This window comes from Ambystoma mexicanum, chromosome 5q (genome assembly GCF_040938575.1).
Source record: "Ambystoma mexicanum isolate Mex_15411 chromosome 5q, UKY_AmexF1_1, whole genome shotgun sequence".
Classification (NCBI taxonomy): domain Eukaryota; kingdom Metazoa; phylum Chordata; class Amphibia; order Caudata; family Ambystomatidae; genus Ambystoma; species Ambystoma mexicanum.
The window spans coordinates 1,329,451,301-1,329,471,678 of NC_090933.1; positions in this window are offsets into that span (position 1 = coordinate 1,329,451,301).

Here is a 20,378-nt window from a genome sequence, read left to right on the forward strand (position 1 = left end):
CTGGCGGGCACAATGTCCGCACTTGCAAAATAGAGGCGGAAATGGTCAGAGAAGACAGCATAGAGGGCACCTGGGAACAAATGGTCACAACAGAAATCATATGCAGCAGCATCAGAATAATCAAGGGAATGGTGCAAAAAATCAAGGCCAGACTCCGAATCAAACTATTCAGTGTCAAAATCAGCAGGGTGCACAAATGGGAAATAGAGGAAGAGGGGGGAACATTTTTGATACTCAGACAGGTGCATACTATAATAACAGTGGTGATTACACATCGGATTATGTGTTGTTACCCCAATAGGACAGCCCAGGACAGGGGTCGGAACCAGTGTCTATTCCCGTGAATCAGAAAGGACCCTACGTAGAGATGAAGATCGGGAATGAAGGGCATAGATTCCTCGTAGATACGGGGGCACAAAAGTGCTCGATATATCATCACTTGGTTCCAGACATACCTCTGTCCAAATCAGTAGCAGTGACAATAGGGCCTTTTACTGAACATTGTCCATTCCTTTTAATAGAGCATTGTGGAGAAAATCTTAAACCTATTGAAAAAAACTGAGTGCAGTTATCCATTGTACACCAGATGGGGTATTTCTGACTATTTCTCCCCAGACTATGCCGACTTCTGAATTTATGGCGGAACCTTTAACAGGGGAATTGAGTGAGGTGCCAGCTTGCATTTGGGCCATGAATGACAATGACGTGGGATGCCTGAAAATAGAGCCAGTAAAAATTACATTAAAAGAAGGAATAACGCTACCGCGTATTCCGCAGTATAAAATTTCAGCAGAAGGAGAAAAAGGATTAAAAAGTATTGTTTCTGATTTGGTGAAATTGGGAGTGATTGAAGAGATTACAGGTAGTGTATGTAACAGCCCCATTCTCCCGGTATACAAGAAAGGGGGTAACAAGGTACCGTACTGTTTCATAATTGATCTCCGTGCACTGAACAAAGTGGTAGATCCCCAATTCCCGTTAGTGCCAGATGTCACTATGATTTTGACATTGATCCCTGTGTCAGAAGAATACTTTAGTGTGATTGATTTAAAAAAACGCTTTCTTCAGCATTCCAGTACACAAAGAAAGCAGGTATTTATTCGCTTTCACTCTAGGAGGGTGATCATTCACATTTACACGTCTACCACAAGGCTATACTGAAAGTCAGAGCATATACAGCAGAGCATTGAAAGAACAGCTGGACATGTTAGAATTACCAGCAGACAGTGTATTGCTACAGTAAATTGACGATTTACTAATCGCTGCTGACACAAAAGAGATATGTAAAAAAGGTAATATTTTGCTATTGACCCATCTAGCTGCGCATGGCCATAAAGCAAGCCTAAAGAAATTCCAGTACTGTCAGAAGGAAGTAGCTTATTTGGGTTACCTACTTTCAAAGGAAGGGAGAAGATTAACGCCAGAAAGATTAAAGAGCATTTCTGGTATGCCTATTCCAACGGCACAGAAAGGTGTGAGAGCTATAACAGGCATGGCTTCATATTGCCGTCAGTGGATTGTGAACTTCGCTTTAATTGTGAAACCAATGGTGGAATTGACAAAAAAGGATGCTGTGGTGCCTTTGCAGTGGAATGAAGAATGTCAGAAAGCATTTGATTCACTAAAAACCATTTTGAATTCTGCTCCAGTTTTGGGCACACCAAATTATGAAAAGGATTTTAGGCTATTTGTGCATGAGAACGAAGGATGTGCGTTGTCTGGCTTAACACAGGAACAAGGTGGAAGAAATAGGCCGTGCAGCTATTTTTCTTCTGCGCTGGACCCTGTAGCACGTGCATTACCACAATGTTTGCGAGCTGTTGCTGCGGCTGCTGCGTCATTGAAACAAACAGAAGGGATGGTATTGGGGAACACCTTAATTTTAATGTTGCCACATGCCATAGATGTTCTACTCAATAGAACGCAGACGCAACACCTCACCTCTGGTAAATTGACTAGATATGAAAGTGTATTCTTCCCACCCCACATCCAAATTATGAGGTCTAGCGCTTTGAATCCAGCAGAATTAATGCCAATGCCCAGGGAAAACATTGGTGGGACTGAATTGCCTCCCCATGATTGTTTAATGATTACTGATGAAGAAACAAAAGGGGGAATTGATTTAAGTGATACACCCCTAAAAGAAGCAGAAGGGGAACTGTTTTGTGATTGCTCCTGTTTTAAATTACCTGACGGCACATCAACTGCCGCATACGCTGTCACCCCATTAAAAAGCGTTGTGGAGAGTAAAAGAATTCCTTATAACTCTGCCCAAGCAGCAGAGATAATTGCTTTAACAAGAGCTTTTGACATCTCAGAGAACTTGAGCGTAAATATCTACACTGATAGCCAGTACGCCTTTGGCATAGTCCATAACTTTGGACGATTATGGGCTGAGAGAGGGTTCTTAACATCCCATGGGGCTAGAATTCAACATGGCGCTCTGATTGTGCGATTACTGTCTGCACTTATCTAGTATATGAGTTTCAGCTCAGCAGCAATCCAACCAAACAAATTGTATCGGATCTGCAATCCCTTTTAGACGAATGGCATGGCTCGGGATATCTAACTGACAATGAAAAAGAATTCCTATCTATTACTGAACCAACGATGCCCACTCTTTATTTTTTGCCCAAAATTCATAAACATTATACTGAACTTCTGGAAGTTAGGCCTATAATGAATGGTATCGGATGGGTTACAGAAGCCATATCGCAATATCTTGACCAAGTGTTCCAGCCATTTGTCATCAAAATGAGTACCTATATTAGGGACAGCACTCAGATTCTACAATTTTTACAGACTATAGTGTGGCAACCCACCTTTTGTCTGGCTACTCTAGATGTTTTTGCTTTGTCACCCTGAGTGGGACGGGTATGCCCAGACGTGGGTCCCGTGCCTGCTGGGCCTAGAGACCCAAGCTACTCCTCACTGATGAGCCCCAACAAGGGTGAAACATGTTTGGGGATGCTTGTGGTCTCGTGCAGAAGGGATGTGACCTAGCAGTTCGGGCTGGACTACCCCTTTTGGGGTGGGGCCAAGCCTGATTTGCATATGGTCTTTCCCCTTCTGTAATGGCTTGGCAGGCGAAGAACGATGGTCTGGAGGGTTGCCCCGAGCAATGCCAGTGGTTAAGATTCAGTCTAAACCTTCCAGCCATCACCTCTTTGTTTTTGCTTTGTCACCCTGAGTGGGACGGGTATGCCCAGACGTGGGTCCCGTGCCTACTGGGCCTAGAGACCCAAGCTACTCCTCACTGATGAGCCCCAACAAGGGTGAAACATGTTTGGGGATGCTTGTGGTCTCGTGCAGAAGGGATGTGACCTAGCAGTTCGGGCTGGACTACCCCTTTTGGGGTGGGGCCAAGCCTGATTTGCATATGGTCTTTCCCCTTCTGTAATGGCTTGGCAGGTGAAGAATGATGGTCTGGAGGGTTGCCCCGAGCAATGCCAGTGGTTAAGATTCAGTCTAAACCTTCCAGCCATCACCTCTTTGTTTTTGCTTTGTCACCCTGAGTGGGACGGGTATGCCCAGACGTGGGTCCCGTGCCTGCTGGGCCTAGAGACCCAAGCTACTCCTCACTGATGAGCCCCAACAAGGGTGAAACATGTTTGGGGATGCTTGTGGTCTCGTGCAGAAGGGATGTGACCTAGCAGTTCGGGCTGGACTACCCCTTTTGGGGTGGGGCCAAGCCTGATTTGCATATGGTCTTTCCCCTTCTGTAATGGCTTGGCAGGCGAAGAACGATGGTCTGGAGGGTTGCCCCGAGCAATGCCAGTGGTTAAGATTCAGTCTAAACCTTCCAGCCATCACCTCTTTGTTTTTGCTTTGTCACCCTGAGTGGGACGGGTATGCCCAGACGTGGGTCCCGTGCCTGCTGGGCCTAGAGACCCAAGCTACTCCTCACTGATGAGCCCCAACAAGGGTGAAACATGTTTGGGGATGCTTGTGGTCTCGTGCAGAAGGGATGTGACCTAGCAGTTCGGGCTGGACTACCCCTTTTGGGGTGGGGCCAAGCCTGATTTGCATATGGTCTTTCCCCTTCTGTAATGGCTTGGCAGGCGAAGAACGATGGTCTGGAGGGTTGCCCCGAGCAATGCCAGTGGTTAAGATTCAGTCTAAACCTTCCAGCCATCACCTCTTTGTTTTTGCTTTGTCACCCTGAGTGGGACGGGTATGCCCAGACGTGGGTCCCGTGCCTGCTGGGCCTAGAGACCCAAGCTACTCCTCACTGATGAGCCCCAACAAGGGTGAAACATGTTTGGGGATGCTTGTGGTCTCGTGCAGAAGGGATGTGACCTAGCAGTTCGGGCTGGACTACCCCTTTTGGGGTGGGGCCAAGCCTGATTTGCATATGGTCTTTCCCCTTCTGTAATGGCTTGGCAGGCGAAGAACGATGGTCTGGAGGGTTGCCCCGAGCAATGCCAATGGTTAAGATTCAGTCTAAACCTTCCAGCCATCACCTCTTTGTTTTTACTCTAGATGTTACAGCACTTTACTCCAATATCAGGCATGATATAGCAATGCAGGCAATTGACTATATATTTCGGGATACATCAGTCTCATATCATGGTCATATTCAAATGATCAAATCCTTTCTTAAATTTGCTCTCATGAATAATGTTTGTCTTTTTAACAATGTATATTATTTACAGTTCAAAGGCATTGGCATGGGTGCCAAGTTTGCACCATCCTTGGCAAACCTCTTTATGTCTCACTTTGAGGAAACTCATATACTAGATAAACAACAATTTCATGACCAACTGGTGTCTTGGAAAAGATACATAGATGATATTTTTATCATTTGGCAAGGTACTAGTATGTCCTTTGATGAATGTGTCACTCATGCTAATCAGAATAACTTTGGGATTACTGTATCAGGACAGTCCAGTCCCACTCAGGTCACCTTTCCAGATCTGGAAATCTTTGTTGAAAACAGTGAATTACAAACCAGAACTTTTCACAAACCTACAGCAGCTAATGCTATACTACACGCCAGAAGCTGTAATCAACGGGCCACAATAATGATTATCCCGAATGGTGAATTTTATAGAGCAAGGAGAAACTGCTCAAAGGATTCTGACTTCACAGCAGAATGTAAACGAGTGATTAATTGCTTTAAGCAACGGGGCTATGACGCCCGTGGTTTACATAAAGCATCTCACAAGTATTCATGTACAAACCAGGTTGATTTGTTGGGTGTAAAGCCTCCAAGGGATATGAAAACCAGGCCAGTTTCTATCGTCACACAATATACAAGTGATTCTTCCACCCTTTGCAAATTGCCTTCCAAGCATTGGCATCTCTTACACTTAGATTAGCCTTTCGTATCTTCCAAACCCCACTTTACATTCACCAAAGCTAACACTCTTCACAATAGATTGAGCCCCTCATGTTTTGATCCTGCGACTACTGGGAGGCCAACAACCTGCTTGCAACAGCACAAGGGTTTTTTCAAATGTGGTAATTGTAACCAATGCCAATATGCTTATCCGAATTGTCAACAGTTTTCAGATCTAAATGGGACCAAGACTACAATCACCTACTTAGTTGCTCTATAAAAATATGCAAGACATTTTGAATGAATTATGCATGAGGTACATGATGTGAATCTCTGTATAAATCTCTCTGCTTAGTTATTCCACAAAAAACAGATTGACTCTAATGCTAGATAGATTCTTTTAAACGAGAGTCACACTGTTCTCACTCTTGAATTGTGTGTTGGTGCATCAATGCATGACTCCCATACTGCCCTGGGATTTTCCCTACATTTACCTCCTTAGTTGCTCTATAAAAATATGCAAGACATTGAGAATGAACTTTGCATTAATTACAAGATGTGCAGTGGGCATCCTTAAGTTTCTGTAGTTAACTTCATTCAATTAATTCTTCCTCACTGGTGTTTTGGCTCCACTCATACACTACATGTTACTGCTCTCACGCACGTTGTTTACCTTTTGGCTGTGATGATGTGACTAACGTCATACACGTCACATGCGTGCGTGACGTCACATGCAAAACGTGCGTGTGACGTCAAACGCGCTCGGCGAAGCAGTTAGCAGCCATTTAATGCATGGCTTGCCTGACAGTGGCCTCGTACTATCGGGGCTCCATACTTATGGGACTATGGGGATTGAACCCCTTGATCTTTCCTAGCATCCAAGTCAAAAAGGTATGTTTATGCTCAGACATTTGCATATTAACAATTATTGGCAATCAGTAATATAAATGGGAATTATTTCTTACACTTCCCTCGGTCTTGTTCTTTTGTATTTATTTAGATTTCCTTTCCAATTGACTTTTTCGAGATTATACCATTGGTGGTAAGTGCCTTTATTTGGGCCGCTTTTCTCTGCAAATTGTCTAAGTATTATTAACTCGATAAGCCTCATTTAGAAATCTATCCATTACTCTTTTCAGGTATCTATCCTGCATTCTCCTACTATTTAGAACATCCATACATTTTACCTCTGGATTTATGGTATGTTTTTACTAGCCCATGCGCACACTCATGTAATTTGATGATTCTTTCTGGTAATTTTTATAGCCATCCAATTGGGTTCTCACCATTAATTTGTACTTTGTATTTTGTTTTGACTATGGATTACGATTCCTCTCCATTCTACATATACCTTGGACACCCTGGTATGTTCCTTTTATTTTGTATATGATGGCATTGTTGTGAATGAATCTTCTTTTTGAATAAATGACATCTACTTTTGTTGTCAATTGCATATGCCATATTGATACCTTGTTTTGACATAAATATAGCCTTGATAATGACCGTATAGGTCGAAACACGTGTCGGCTGTTCATGAACAATAAATCCTGCATACAAGCAGACAACATTGTTTTCACTCTTAGATGTGACTGTGTAATTTTCGGAATTGCGCATTGGAAAAACCTTTACGTTACACTTTTGGCTTCTAGTTTACTGGTGCATACTAGGGGGCGCCAGAAAAAGGTTTCCAACGCAGCAGATCCACATACTTTTACCAATAAGTGGCATTTACTAGCGCAATACTACTTCACAACCCCAAACCTTTCGTTTTCCTTTACCAACCTATCATCTATCCTAATTCTCCTTGACCTGTCTGCTGCCTTGGACACTGCTGATCAGTCTGATCTTCTTAATTCTCATTCCTCTTTTGTGATCAAGCTCTTGCCTGGATTGAACCCAATCTTGCACCTCACCAATTCTGTGTCCTGCAGCAACAACACCTTTCAACTCACTCCTATAACTGTTGGTGTTCCACAAGGCTTTTTCTTGGGTCCGCTCCTCATTACACTCTACACCTCATCTCTTGGGGCACTTATCTCCTCCTTTGGGTTCTCGTACCAACTCTTCGCAGATGACACCCAACTCTTCTTCTCTTTTCCTGAACTCTCCTCTGTTCTCTCTATTAACATTTCATGTCTCTCTGCCATTAAATATTGGATGGCTTTGCACTCTTTGATGTTAAACTCTGCCAAAACAGAGGTGCTTTTCCTCCCTGCTAAAAGCTCTCTCATATCTCTTCCTCTGTCTATCCAGTTCCCACCTGATACTCTCCCCTACACTTCTTGAGCTAGAAACATCTGCGTCATCTATGACCCTTCTCACAAATTCTCTTCTCTGCCTCAACTTCCTAAAAAGTTGGAAAATCAGGCACCTCCTACCTTTCAACTCTGCCAAGCATCGCTTAACGACTCTTGCGATCTCTAAAGTGGACACCTGTGCCAGCATCCTCTTGGGTCTCCCCAACTAAGCTTTCTGTCCAATCGACAAGATCATTAACTTTGCTACCAAGACTCTCTTTGAACTCCTTTACTTCACACCTACATCTTCATACCGCCCCCAGGCTGTATGGCTGCTGATGCAAAACAGGACCAGATTTAAATTTCTTCTCCTGGTTCACCAATCTATCCACAGTAAAACAACACTGTATCTATCCAACTCTACAAACCTTCTTGTAATCTCTCTTCTGCCCTTGAGGCTCCTCGCCCACCCTTTTTCTTCTGCTCTCTTTTCTTGCTCCAATTGCATGGACTTATCTTCCCCAGGACATCTGAGAAACTGTCCACATGGGTTTGTTCAAAAGCAAACTAAAAGCCTAACTCCTCATGTGATTATCCTGCAGAGTCCTCACAAAAACCCTTCTAGGTGGGCAGGGAAAGGGATACACTTCCGGACCCTCGGGTCGGTATTTGCCCAGAGGATCACTGGGAGGAGAAGGGCTCCAGGGGAACAAGAGGATTTTGGGGGATTAGTCTTCCTCAAGGAAAAGAATTTCCCTGATGCCAAAATATGTGATTGCTTGCTGTCGGGGAGCTTTTATTTTCTCAAATGAACTGTTAGATTGGGAATGGAGACAGTTATAATCCATCATGTGTTATGAGGAGGAAAACCCCTTTTAAAGTTACTGACAGTCATAGAAATGAAAACGCCCTATGAGTCCCAGAGAAATAAGGAAGAGGACTCTTTACATGTTACTAATTTATACTCTGATAAACCCAATTTTTCCGTAAAGCCAAATACTTAATGGGATCCTTATGGTACTCCTTTGTGGAATATATATAAGGAGAGTAAAGAACCTGGTGATGATGAATTCATTGAAAACGCTGAATTTGACGACGTGGACTTCAAGTCTCATGATTCCCAAAATACTGGTACGAAGAAGAGGACTGCAGAGGCACAAGATTGCAAGTTGCAGTCAATTAGGAAAAATGACCCACACACCTGAGTGAGAGAGACTGGGAGCATAAAAAGCCCCTTCTCACTCCAAGAAGGTGGAGAAGAGCAATAGCAGAAGGTGGGGTAGTTTTCTTATCTCCATGTAGCAGCCATTGTATGTCGAGATGCCAGGACCACCATGGTGTGTAATTTGAATGCTGGTCCTGAGAGGGTCTCCTATGCTCAAGTTTGCAACTGCAGAGATCCTGCAGCTGAAAGTGCACCATTCGGCAGTTTTTCCCTCTGTCAGATGAACACCAGTGGCAGACGAGCGCTGGTATGCTGTGGGAGCCAGGAGAGCTTTGTGGTTGGCAGATGCGGGCTGCAGGAAGCCGCAAAGGGGAGATTGTTGGGCTGCGCAGGGAAACCAAAGCAGAAGGCCTGGAGGTAGTGAGGAGAACAGATGTGCACACCAGACCCAGTGAGTTCACTGTTACATTGTGACCCCAGAGCAGTCTGTAACCGCCTGCTGGCCAAGTCCAGGAATTTTAACCCCATAAATGAGATAAACACAGTAGCATTAAAGAGGAAGAATAATTTTGAATACCGCAATAATGTAAAGCATTCTTCTGTTGTGAACCAACCAATTCACTCAGATTAAAAAAAGTAACATTTGTTATGATGTGAATTTAACTGTTATATTTGTTACTGTTCAACTGCCATATATTGCTTGTTAAGTAATGTATGTTCACTTGTGAGGAACAGAATTGTTTTGTTAGAGGGTTTCGTCAGGTTAGGGATAGTGAGGCGTTTATCAAACCATTTGAGTTAATAAACCTTCACAAAGTTGTCCACCACATACTTCTGACCTCCCACACTTATCCTCTTAACTGACCTCTCATCTGCTCCAAACTAACATTTTTCCCTCACCTCTAACTTACATATGTTCCTCACTTTCTATGCCTCCACTCTAGCACTTCACCCATCATGGTTGCGTCCCGAGCGCAGATGGCCATACCGCCTACCTGCACTTGAGTGCCTGGAGACTGCCATTGGGTGGTAGCGGTGTGTGGTATTGATCAACATAACATAACCTATAAATGTCCAATGTTGGTTGACCTTAATCTATGTAAATATAGACATGCATTGCTGCAAGTCACCACACCCAGAAAATGTGGGTTTTTAGCTCTTTCTTTTTGATTTGTTTTAAAACAACAAACAATAGCTACCTTGGATACTGGATCCTTGCATCCCATGACTCTGGGCTGTAGTTGGCCTGAAACCAGTTCTTTTTGTCATTTGCCAAAGTCTGTCTGGGAAAAGTGTGGATTTTGTCCTTCCCTGATTACTTGGGTAATCCAGACGTTGACCCCTTGCTCACTGCACTTAGAGAGGCACAGCTCCACCCTACTGACGAGGCCCAACGAGGCCTAAACACATGTCTGGGGTTGCTTTCGGTACTCTTGTTCAGAGGACAATTGCCTGGTATTTTGGTGCTGGAATGCTCCAGGGCAGGACACAGACTGATATGTTTAGGATATTTCTCCTCTGTAAAAGGGATAGTGAGCTAAATAATCTGGGTAAGACTGTCAAAACGTGGACTTATTGGCCTGCAGAGGGACTCCCAGGACCCCCCCTTGTTTTTGTGGAAAAATAGCTAAGACATCCAGTTTGAACCAATGTCACCTGGCCAAAAGGTTAAATGTAATTGTACACTGATGTTATTTTGAAACTGTATATCATTGGGTGTCTCCTCTGTCTCCAGTTTGGTTTTTAGAGTAACATGTTTTAGGATTTACAGGACAACTGAAGTAATATAAAGTGATGAGTGTCTGTGTGTGTGGCCACAAGGGCAATGTGTAGTGCAGCCAACATTCATCAGTATGAACAGCGTCTGACCTGGCAGCTCCACTCCGAAGAGCCCAGCTGACCCATCCACCCCAAGTTGGTACCACGCAGACATCCGCCAATCATAGAGCAGCACCAGCCTACAATGTATATAGTTTAGTTGATGCCACCCAATCCCAAACGACTCATGTGCCCCCTATAGCATAGCGTGTGATGACGTATTTTTGTAATATATACGACTGTCTTTGCTATTGTAAGACATAGCACTCTCGGGCTTGCAGAGTCATTTGTATGCCCTATTTTGATTATATAAACCTCATTTACTATCACCTGCACTTGGTCTTGGTCTCATTCCCTCCTGGGGTGTGTCCTTTACTGCCTCCTATTGCGGGCTGGGTAGTGCCTTTTGGGGACGCTTGCCTTCAGGGGTGACCCCGAAAGCGTGATATTACCTTTTAACTTTTTATCCGTCCCCTCTGGCACGAGACATTCCGGGCGTTCAAGAGAGCTGCCCGCCTACGGCAACTGGTACGCTTAGACGTGCGCACAGAATAGGCCTAAAGGGTACAGGTCCCGCTCCAAAATATCTTTTTTCAGTACTGCTCGCCGGAGCTGGGGGCGTGTGAGGCAGCACTGCCTGGACGGACCCAGTCCGGAGAATCTCGAATCAAGACGCGTACCTGAGTACTAAGTGCGAGTGATCATACAAGGAGAAGGGGAGGGAGCAGGAACAGGCAAGATTAGTTAATAGGTATTTCTAATTCCTAATACTATCTCTTTCTCTCTGCATTTGGCCATTAGGATATAAGGTGAAGCAAGGGAAAATAAGAGGGAACCTAGATCTGAAAGGGGGTAGAAGGCGGCACCGCATAGTGCTAACTTGACTAGTGCTGGGATTAAAGTGAATAATGGAGATATAAGTAAAAGTGTCTCGCAAAAGGGGGACACAGAGTATACATTAGAAATTGCTTACTTTTTCATCTTTTATTCTTTATTATCTAGGGTACCTCAAGGGTAAAATGAGTGCCATCTTTTACAAGAGTAGCTGGGGGAATACAGTCAACGGGTGCAAAATAAATTGTAGTAGACAGAAGTATAGGGCAGGAAGAGGGAGGGAAATTGTTACATGTGGTCCGTAACTTGTTTGTCAAAAGCGTCTGTTTTATGTTATATGTGCTAAGAGATTAATGTAACAGAATATTGTATTATATAAGGAACACTGATAATATGTTGATACAAAATAAGTGTGTGGTATGGTCATTGTAAGTGTGACCAGGTAAGATCTAAAGGCAAGTGGTATTGTCATGCAAATGCTTTTGTTGGTTTAGAAGTACACCAGAATTGTGTAGCGGTAAAACACATACACATAGCACATTGACAAGTGCCAGTAATATAGGGAGTAAAAACAGCTAGAATGTGTTATGGGGGCAGAAACACCCCTAGCGCATATCGGTAGAAATTTACCCGGTCATGCAGAACGTATAACGAAGTACCATGACCAGTGGGTCACGGAACTAAAAGGAGCGGGGCTACCCCCAAATATGGCCAGAAGGTGGATCATTTGGCAAGAGTGTGTTGGACATGATAGCCACATGTATATTCATAAAATACAAAGGGAACCAGTTCCACAATAGAAGAGAGATACTATATCTATGGCGACTTTTTTCGAAGAAGTACCGCCAATCAAGAAGAAAGAGATGACGCCCGATCAAATTAGCGCCACCAACACTCCCCTAACAAAAATAGAGGAAGAGGTTGTGGACAAGAGAAAGGAAGAAGCGATAGAAGTGACACAATTGTACTCCCCCTTAAATAAACCAGTGCCAGCAGAAGGGTATAGCAATCCCACATATTTACCCACTGCTACCCCTACAGCTGTCCCACGACTGACAGCACCCACTCCGTATGAATGTCCCAGGCAGGGTGGACAGGTAAGTACCCCCACAGTAGACATTGAAAAATTAACAGAGGGCTTAGATACAAGACTTTCAATAGCTAGAGAAGAATTGTCTAGGATAAAGAATATATGTGAACAAAGTGGGCTGAGCGGTGCACGATCAGAACAAACACCTAGAGCACAAAGTATTGATAGACAGTCTGAGGAAGGGTGGAAGGTGGGGGAAATACTATTCAGGATACAGGAGGAACCAACTCGAGTAATAGAATTAGAACCACATGAACTTGAACTTGAAGAAAACAACGAGGGGGAAGGGATAGCCTCTGGGGGAATGGGGGAACTATGGTGTGATATAGAGGATGCAGAAGAGGAGAGTGGGAGAATGGGGGCAACTGGGGGGAGGCTAGGAGTATTAGATGAGGAGCCCCTAGGAAGAGCCATGGAAGAAGAATGGACGGGGAGACTAAGGAATAGGTTGGGAAAGATAGCAACTTTGGGAAGGAAGGGATAAACAGGGGAGGTGGGAGACCAAACTACATACCCTGGGCCCAGATGGACAAAGCAAACCTATTAAAGTCTTTGCCACCGTTATCAGGAGGGGCAAGTAAATGGATATATGCATTTGAAAAACACACTGCGGGAGTACCATTAGCAATAGGAGGTGTCAAACGCTTACTGGTATCAGCAGTAGTTGAACAAGCAGATAGAGTTTGGATAAAGGCAGGTTTCCCGGGAGTAACGTTAGATTGTGACCGCCATGATGGAGCATCCTTTAACACAGTGCGTGCAAGAGTATGGGACGCATTAAGAGAAACGTTCCCAGACACACCAGATTTACAGTCAGTAATGCAATGTACAATGAATGATGGGGAGGAAGCTATGGACTTCATTTTGCAAGTGCAGGAGATGTGGAGAGCCGAGACAGGTACGAGTTGGGACCAATCAACTTCCCTATTCTACTTCATAATAAAAGGGGGGGCTCCAAAAAGAGGTGCAGAAAGCACTCGATAAAATAGCAGGGATCGAAGCGAAGGGGTGGCCAGAAATCCAAAGTATAATAGTTCATCACTGCAAAAGAAAAAAAGAAAGAGAGAAGGAAATTGCACAGCGAAGATTGGCTAATGAGGCAAAGCTAGTTCAAACAAAACTGGTGAAGGTCGCTGTAGCTGTAGCCGCACTCCCCCAGGATAGGGAGGGAGAGGAGGAACTGGTAGCAATACCAGGGAGGATGGCAGCAAATTGGGCAGGGAATGGGCAAGCACAGTGGAATGGACAGGAGCAGTATGGAGGACCACAGTGGCAAGCGTGGGCCTCCTGCAGAGGACGGGGTGAGTACAGAGGACGCAGAGGGGGTGGTCAAGGGTATGGAGGAAACAGCGGGTATGGAGGGCAAGGACCTAGAGGGGGGCAGGGAAACTGTTGGAATTGCAGGAAGTGGGGACATTTCCCACAAGAGTGCAGAAATAGGCCAACTAATATGTATCAGGAAACCAATCCTATGGCCACCCCCACCCAGGAAGCCCATATGGATTGCCTGTGGGAGGGGTACAGGGACAACCAGAGCAAGGGTATGTAGAGCAACGGAGGGACCAACCTCATAATGTACAGCAGCACCCACAAAGCCGCAAACACATACCATGCACACAGGCCAATCCGTTTGCACCAACACCCAACGGTGCACCTGCACCATTTGGAGGAGTGGAAGTGGTACCATGTAATGGGCCTCATTACAACCCTGGCCCATTACCATGGTCCATGCTGGATTCCGCCATGGTGGATGGCGGATTTACCGCCCCATTCCAAGGTTGGCGGGGCGGTAAATCCCCATTCACCATGGCCCCTTCCCCATTCCCATTTTTGGCCCATAGGGCTCAATGGGAACGGGGAAGGCGCTAATTAATTGCAAAAAGCAGGCGTTAAAGTGTGAATCTGGCGTTAAGGGTTTAACAGCGCCGCAGCCTTTTACAGCGCCGTTAACCCCTTCATGCCAGGGTTGTAATGAGGCCCAATGTCTTCAGCCAGGAGGGAAACACAAGACAGCCAGCATAGGACAGCCCACATGGAGCGCTTGCGTGTCCAGTACTATCTTAGATCTACAATGCAGCAGACGATCCATTGGTAGGGGCTTAGATAGGGAATGAACAGTTCATATTTATGGTGGACTCGGGAGCTGAGAAATCATGTTTATGTGAAGGCCGGTTCCCGCTATCTAATCGTAAATTGGAGATGCAGGGGTCTCTGGGGCTGTTGTCGAAGTTCCTTATACTGAAGATTTGGACGTCACTGTGGGGGGTAAGACAGTGAGGGCACCCCTATTATATTACAAACAATCCCTGATTAACTTGCTGGGAAGGGATCTCCTCAGCAAGCTTAATATGACAATATCCTTCACAGAGAGAGGGATAGTTTGCTCCACTCCAGGGATATGCCCCATGCGTGTAATGCTGGTAGTACACGCACGAGCAACAGGGCCTGAAGTGCGCGGCATACCAGTAGATCCTGATATGTTCATTCAAGGGCTAAAGACATTGGCACGAGTAGTCCCAGAATTAAAAAGGCTGGAACAGAGAGTGCCTGCAGAGTTTATCTTTCGGCCCGTAGCCCACCCAGAAATAATGCCTGGGACAGTGATGTCCTTAGATTTGCACGCAGTCCAGATCTCAGCCAAGAGAATAGCCGTTATTGCCATGGATATACATGACTGCGAGTGGCGCACAGTATTGTGCATCAATGCCGATATTGCACTGCGCGACCTGACAGACGAGGACCTCTTCACAGACTCAGAGGCCCTCATTAGGACTCCGTCGCTAAACCATGGTGCTATTAGCACCATGGTTGATGCCGGAGTCCGCCATGGCGGTATGGGGAATTACCACCCTGTTCCGAGGTTGGTGGGGCGGTAATTCCTCATGTCGCCATGGCCCTTCCCCATTTTTGCCCCATAGGGCTCAATGGGAATTAGGAAGGCGGCAATTACGGTACCGCAAATTGCAGTACCGTAATTGCCATCAAGGTCCCTTTGCTGGTCCCTACTTTAACGGCTGGTCTACACCAGCCGTTAAGGTCGGGTCCTGCAAAGGTACCTCGTAGTAAGGCGCTAATTGGTTAACAGTGCCGCAGCCTTTTATGGCGCCGTTAACCACTTAGCGCCAGGGTCGTAATGACCCCCAGAAAGTGATGGTTAGATAATTATGGAAATAGCAATGCCTTGTGATATCATGATACAGGAAAGACAAGTACCAGTACAACTGATGGCAGTGGTAGGAACCCCCCTTCCTTTTTTGATGATGACATGAAAGCAGTGCCCAATAATCTGTGGACCACAGGCCCTCATGACGTGGGATTATTGCATGGCGTCACAACAGTTAAAATAAAACTTAAACCATGAGCCATTCTACCAAGGGTAAAACAGTACCCCCTGTCTCGGGAGGTAGAAGAGGGGATAAAAGAAATAATCACTGCATTACTGGGCCAAGGAATAATAGTGCCCTCAAACTCGCCATGTAATACTTGCATTTACCCGATTAAAAAAGCAAAGGGCGGGGCGTGGAGGATGATCCAAGACCTCCGCCCCTAAATGTTGTCATTCAAAAAGAGTTCCCTCTGGTCCCTAACCCGGCATCCATACTGTGCAGCATCCCCAAGAATGTGTCACATTTCACAGTAGTGGATTTGAAAAATGCTTTCTTCTCCATCCCATTGGCAGAAGAATGCAGGTACCTAACGGCATTCACATTGGGAGGGAAGAGATACAAACATTGCAGGTTACCCCAGGGATACTGTGAAAGCCCAAGCATATTTAACCGCATCCTACATGATGCGTTTTGCAGCATTTCAAAAGATACCGTGTGTGCCTGGAAGGTATTCTTAATTCGACATAGGATGAGATGAAGGAGACACTGGGCATCTTCAAGAGGCAATTCTTGAGGCAGTAGTACTTTAGGTGTGCCTGAGGCGTGGGGAATCAAGGAGCATACATAACAGCTCTCATTTGTTGTTTGCTTTGCGGTTGAGCTCATGTCTGCGTTGATGTGCAGAACACTACCTCATATGGGCCATGAAATCTTGGAGCATTCCACCTACGTACGAAACTGCTCACATACATCATTTCCCCTGGCATTAGCTTACCTTTTGGTCTTTCTTCTGCGGGCGTTATTTCTTCACTTTCTCTTTCATTTATGAATGGTGGCGCAAGCTGTTTTGCTATCATGCGGGCTTCTTTTGTTAGTTTGGTCAAGTATTCATTGAACTCTTCTCCTAGTACAGTGGCGCTTCTATGGGCATCTGATTATCTGCGGAGAGGGGAGTGTGCCATGTGCATCCATCGCCCTGTTACAATTTCATGGGTCGACAGGTGGTGGTCCTTGCTGTGCGGATTCCTCATCTCAAACAAGGCCAGGGGCAAACAGGGCACCAAATTTTTCTTGAGTGAGAAACATAATTTCGATAATCTTCCTTTGAGGAGGCCGTTGATCTTCTCAACAACACCATTACTTTGCGGATGATAAATGGAACATAATTTATTTTTTATCCCAAGCAAGGCTCGTCCTTGAAGAGATCATTGACAAAATGTGTGCCATTATCTGAGCCAATTATGTCAGAAATTCCCCAGCACGGGAATACTTCCCTCACCAAAAACTTTGCAGCACATTTGCCATCCGGATGTGCACAAGGCCCTGCCTCGACCCACCTTGAAAATGAACACACTACTACTATCATGTATCGTGATCCATTGCACCTCTCTCCCATATCTGCGTAATCAATGCGCAGCTCTCTGAAGGGACCTGTTGGTTTTGGTATTGTACCCCGTAATGTTCTTAATGTCATTCCTGAATTGTATATTTGGCATGTCGGACATTCCATTGCTGTAAACCAGGAACAAACCAATTCTCCTGAATTTCTGCAGCAATGTGCTGTTTTGCATTGTGCGCTGGAAAGTGTACTTATTTAAAAGCTATTTCTAATAGTTTGATTGGCATCACAACTTTACCTGTACTATTTTGACGCCATAGAAGGTCTGTTGACGACTGGCTACACCCATTTCTTTCCCACAATTCCTTTTCCTCCCCTGTTGCCTCATCTTGGAGTTCTAATAATTGTGACACGGGCATGGCATTATAGCCATCTGGAAGATTCTCCTCTATGTGCTTTTGTATCAAGTACTCACCTGTTCTCTCTTTTACTAAGTAGGAAGCTTCCTTGGCGGCGGCGTCCGCTGCCACGTTTCCTAAAGAGATCACATCTGTATTGTTTGTATGGGCCTGGTACTTTCCTATGGCTACCATGGTGGGGTCTTTTAGTGCTTCTATCAGTTCTTTTAGAAGTTCTGCGTGCTGTACTGGTGAGCCATCTACTCTTTGGAACCCTCTCCGTCCCCATCTTGCCAATCCCCCTTGCACTGTAGTAGTCATATAAGCCGAATCTGTGTAAATTGTAACCGCACACCCTTTTGCTGCATGCAACACTTCAATGAGTGCTATTAATTCTGCCGCTTGGGCTGAGGAGTGAGCTGGGAGGCGCTGTTGTATTAACACTTCGTAATCCACTTCCTCCAATCTCCCAACTGCTATTCCCACGTGCTTCTCTCCTGTGTCTGAATTTATTGAGGCTGACCCGTCTATGAAGAATACCTCCCCCTCACTTAAGGCATTTTCACTCACCATGGTGCTTTCTCCCTCCTCACCCCTGTATGTTGCACAATCGTGTGTTTGCATATCTTCCAATGTGCATGGTTCTGTAATAAATCTTGCAGGGTTCACTGTTTTGCAACTCACTATGTGTATGTTTGCGCTTGACAGAATTATTTCGTATGCTGTGGCTCTCTGTGTAGTGAGTGTGCTTTTTGATCGATCCAGGATTGCGAATAGGGAGTGTTCTACGAACAATGTCACAGAACATCCCATCATTATTGTCGCACTTTTCTCAATGGCGAATGCTGCGGCTGCGAGAGATTTCTCACAAGCGAAGTGGCCTTGCATCACTGAATCCAGTGTGCCTCTGTAGTAGGCTAGGGGCTTGTGTCCCAATTGTGTTTTTTGTGTCAGTGCTGATGTCATAAGGGACCCCTTGCAATGTGAGAATAGATAAAACTTGCGCTCATAATCTGCGTTCGCAAGTACTGGTGCGCTTGAAATTAGTTCCTTGAGTGATGTAAATGCATCATCTAGTTCTACTGACCATTGTATTTCTGTGTTTTCTCTTTGAGCTTCCTTGAGTTCCTGTAATAGAGGTCTTGTATATGCAGCATAATCTAATATCCATGCACGGCAGTAATTGCACATGCCGAGGAATTTCTGCATGACTTTCACTATTTTTGGTCTCTCTACTTCCTTGATGACAGCTACTCTATCTGGTATGATTCTCTTACCATCTTTTGAGATTAGCTGCCACAGGCACAACACTTCTCGTTGACAATATTGTAACGTTCCTTTGTCCACCTTATACCCTTTGTGGGCCAACAATGTCAAGAGAGTGATTGAATCTTTCCTGCACTCCTCATTCTTCCCACAGATCAACAGATCGTCTACGTATTGAATAACAGGGCTGTCTGTTGTCACATTGCCTAGATCTTTGTGTAGAATTCTGTTGAATATGCTTGGGCTTTCGCAGTAAAGCTGGGGTAATCTACAATGCTCGTACCTCTTTCCTCCCAACGTGAATGCTGTTAGATATCTGCAGAAAAATGTGTTTTTTAAATCCACCACTGTGACGTGAGATGCATCCTTTGGGATGCTGCATAGGATGGATGCAGTATTGGGGACCAAGGGGAACTCTTTTTGGATGACGTCATTGATTAGGCAAAGATCTTGGATCATCCTCCAAGCCCCTCCTTTCATTTTTTTAATAGGGTAAATACAGGTATTACATGGCGAGTTTGAGGGCACTATTATTCCCTGTGCTAATAATGCTCTAATTGTCTCTTTTATCCCCTCTTCTGCTTCCCGGGACAAGGGGTACTGTTTTACTCTGGGCAGTATGGCTCCTTGTTTGAGCGTTATGTTAACTGGTGTTACTCCATGCAATAATTCCACATCATGGGGCCCTGAAGTCCACAGGTCACCTGGCACTGATTGCATGTCATCTTCAAAGAATGACGGTGGTGCTCCCACCACTGCCATTAGCTGTACTGGCACTTGTCTAGTCTGTATCATTATATCACAGGGGATTGCTATCTCCATTATTATTTCCCCATCACTATCAGAGTCTGTGAAGAGATCCTCATCTGATAAGTCTCACAGTGCAATGTCAGCATTGGTACATAACACTGTGCGCCACTCGCAGCCGCGTATGTCCATTGCAATTACTGCTTTTCTTTGGGGGCTGACATGAACTGCGTGTAAATCCAATGACATCACTGTTCAGGGTACTATCTCTGGGCGTGCTATGGGGCGGAAAACAAACTCTGCAGGCACCCTCCATTCTAGGCGTTTCAATTCTGCGACCACCCGTGCCAATGTTTTTAACCCCTGGATGAACATGTCTGGGTCCACTGGTATGCCGCTCACTTCTGGCGCTGTTGCTCTTGCGTGCACTACCAGCTTTACACACATGGGGCAAATCCCTGGTGTTGAGCAAACTATTCCTCTCTCTGTAAAGGATATAGTCATATTAAGCTTACTGAGGAGATCCCTTCCCAATAAGTTAATCAGGGATTGTTCGTAGTACGATAGGGGTGCTCTTACTGTTTCCCCCCCCCACTGTTACATCCAAGTCTTCTGTGTAAGGAACTTCGACCACCGCCCCAGAAATCACCGGCGTCTCCAATTTACGATTAGATAGCGGAAACATGCCCTCACGTAGGCATGATTTTTCGGCTTCCGAATCCACCATAAAAATGAATTGTTTGTTCCCTATATCTGCCCCTATCAATGGTTCCTCTGCTGCATCGAGGGTCGCCGATAGTACTGGACAGGCAAGTGCTCTCTGTGGGCTGTCCTATGCTGGATGCCTCGTGGTCCCCCCTTCACTGAACGCTCGCTT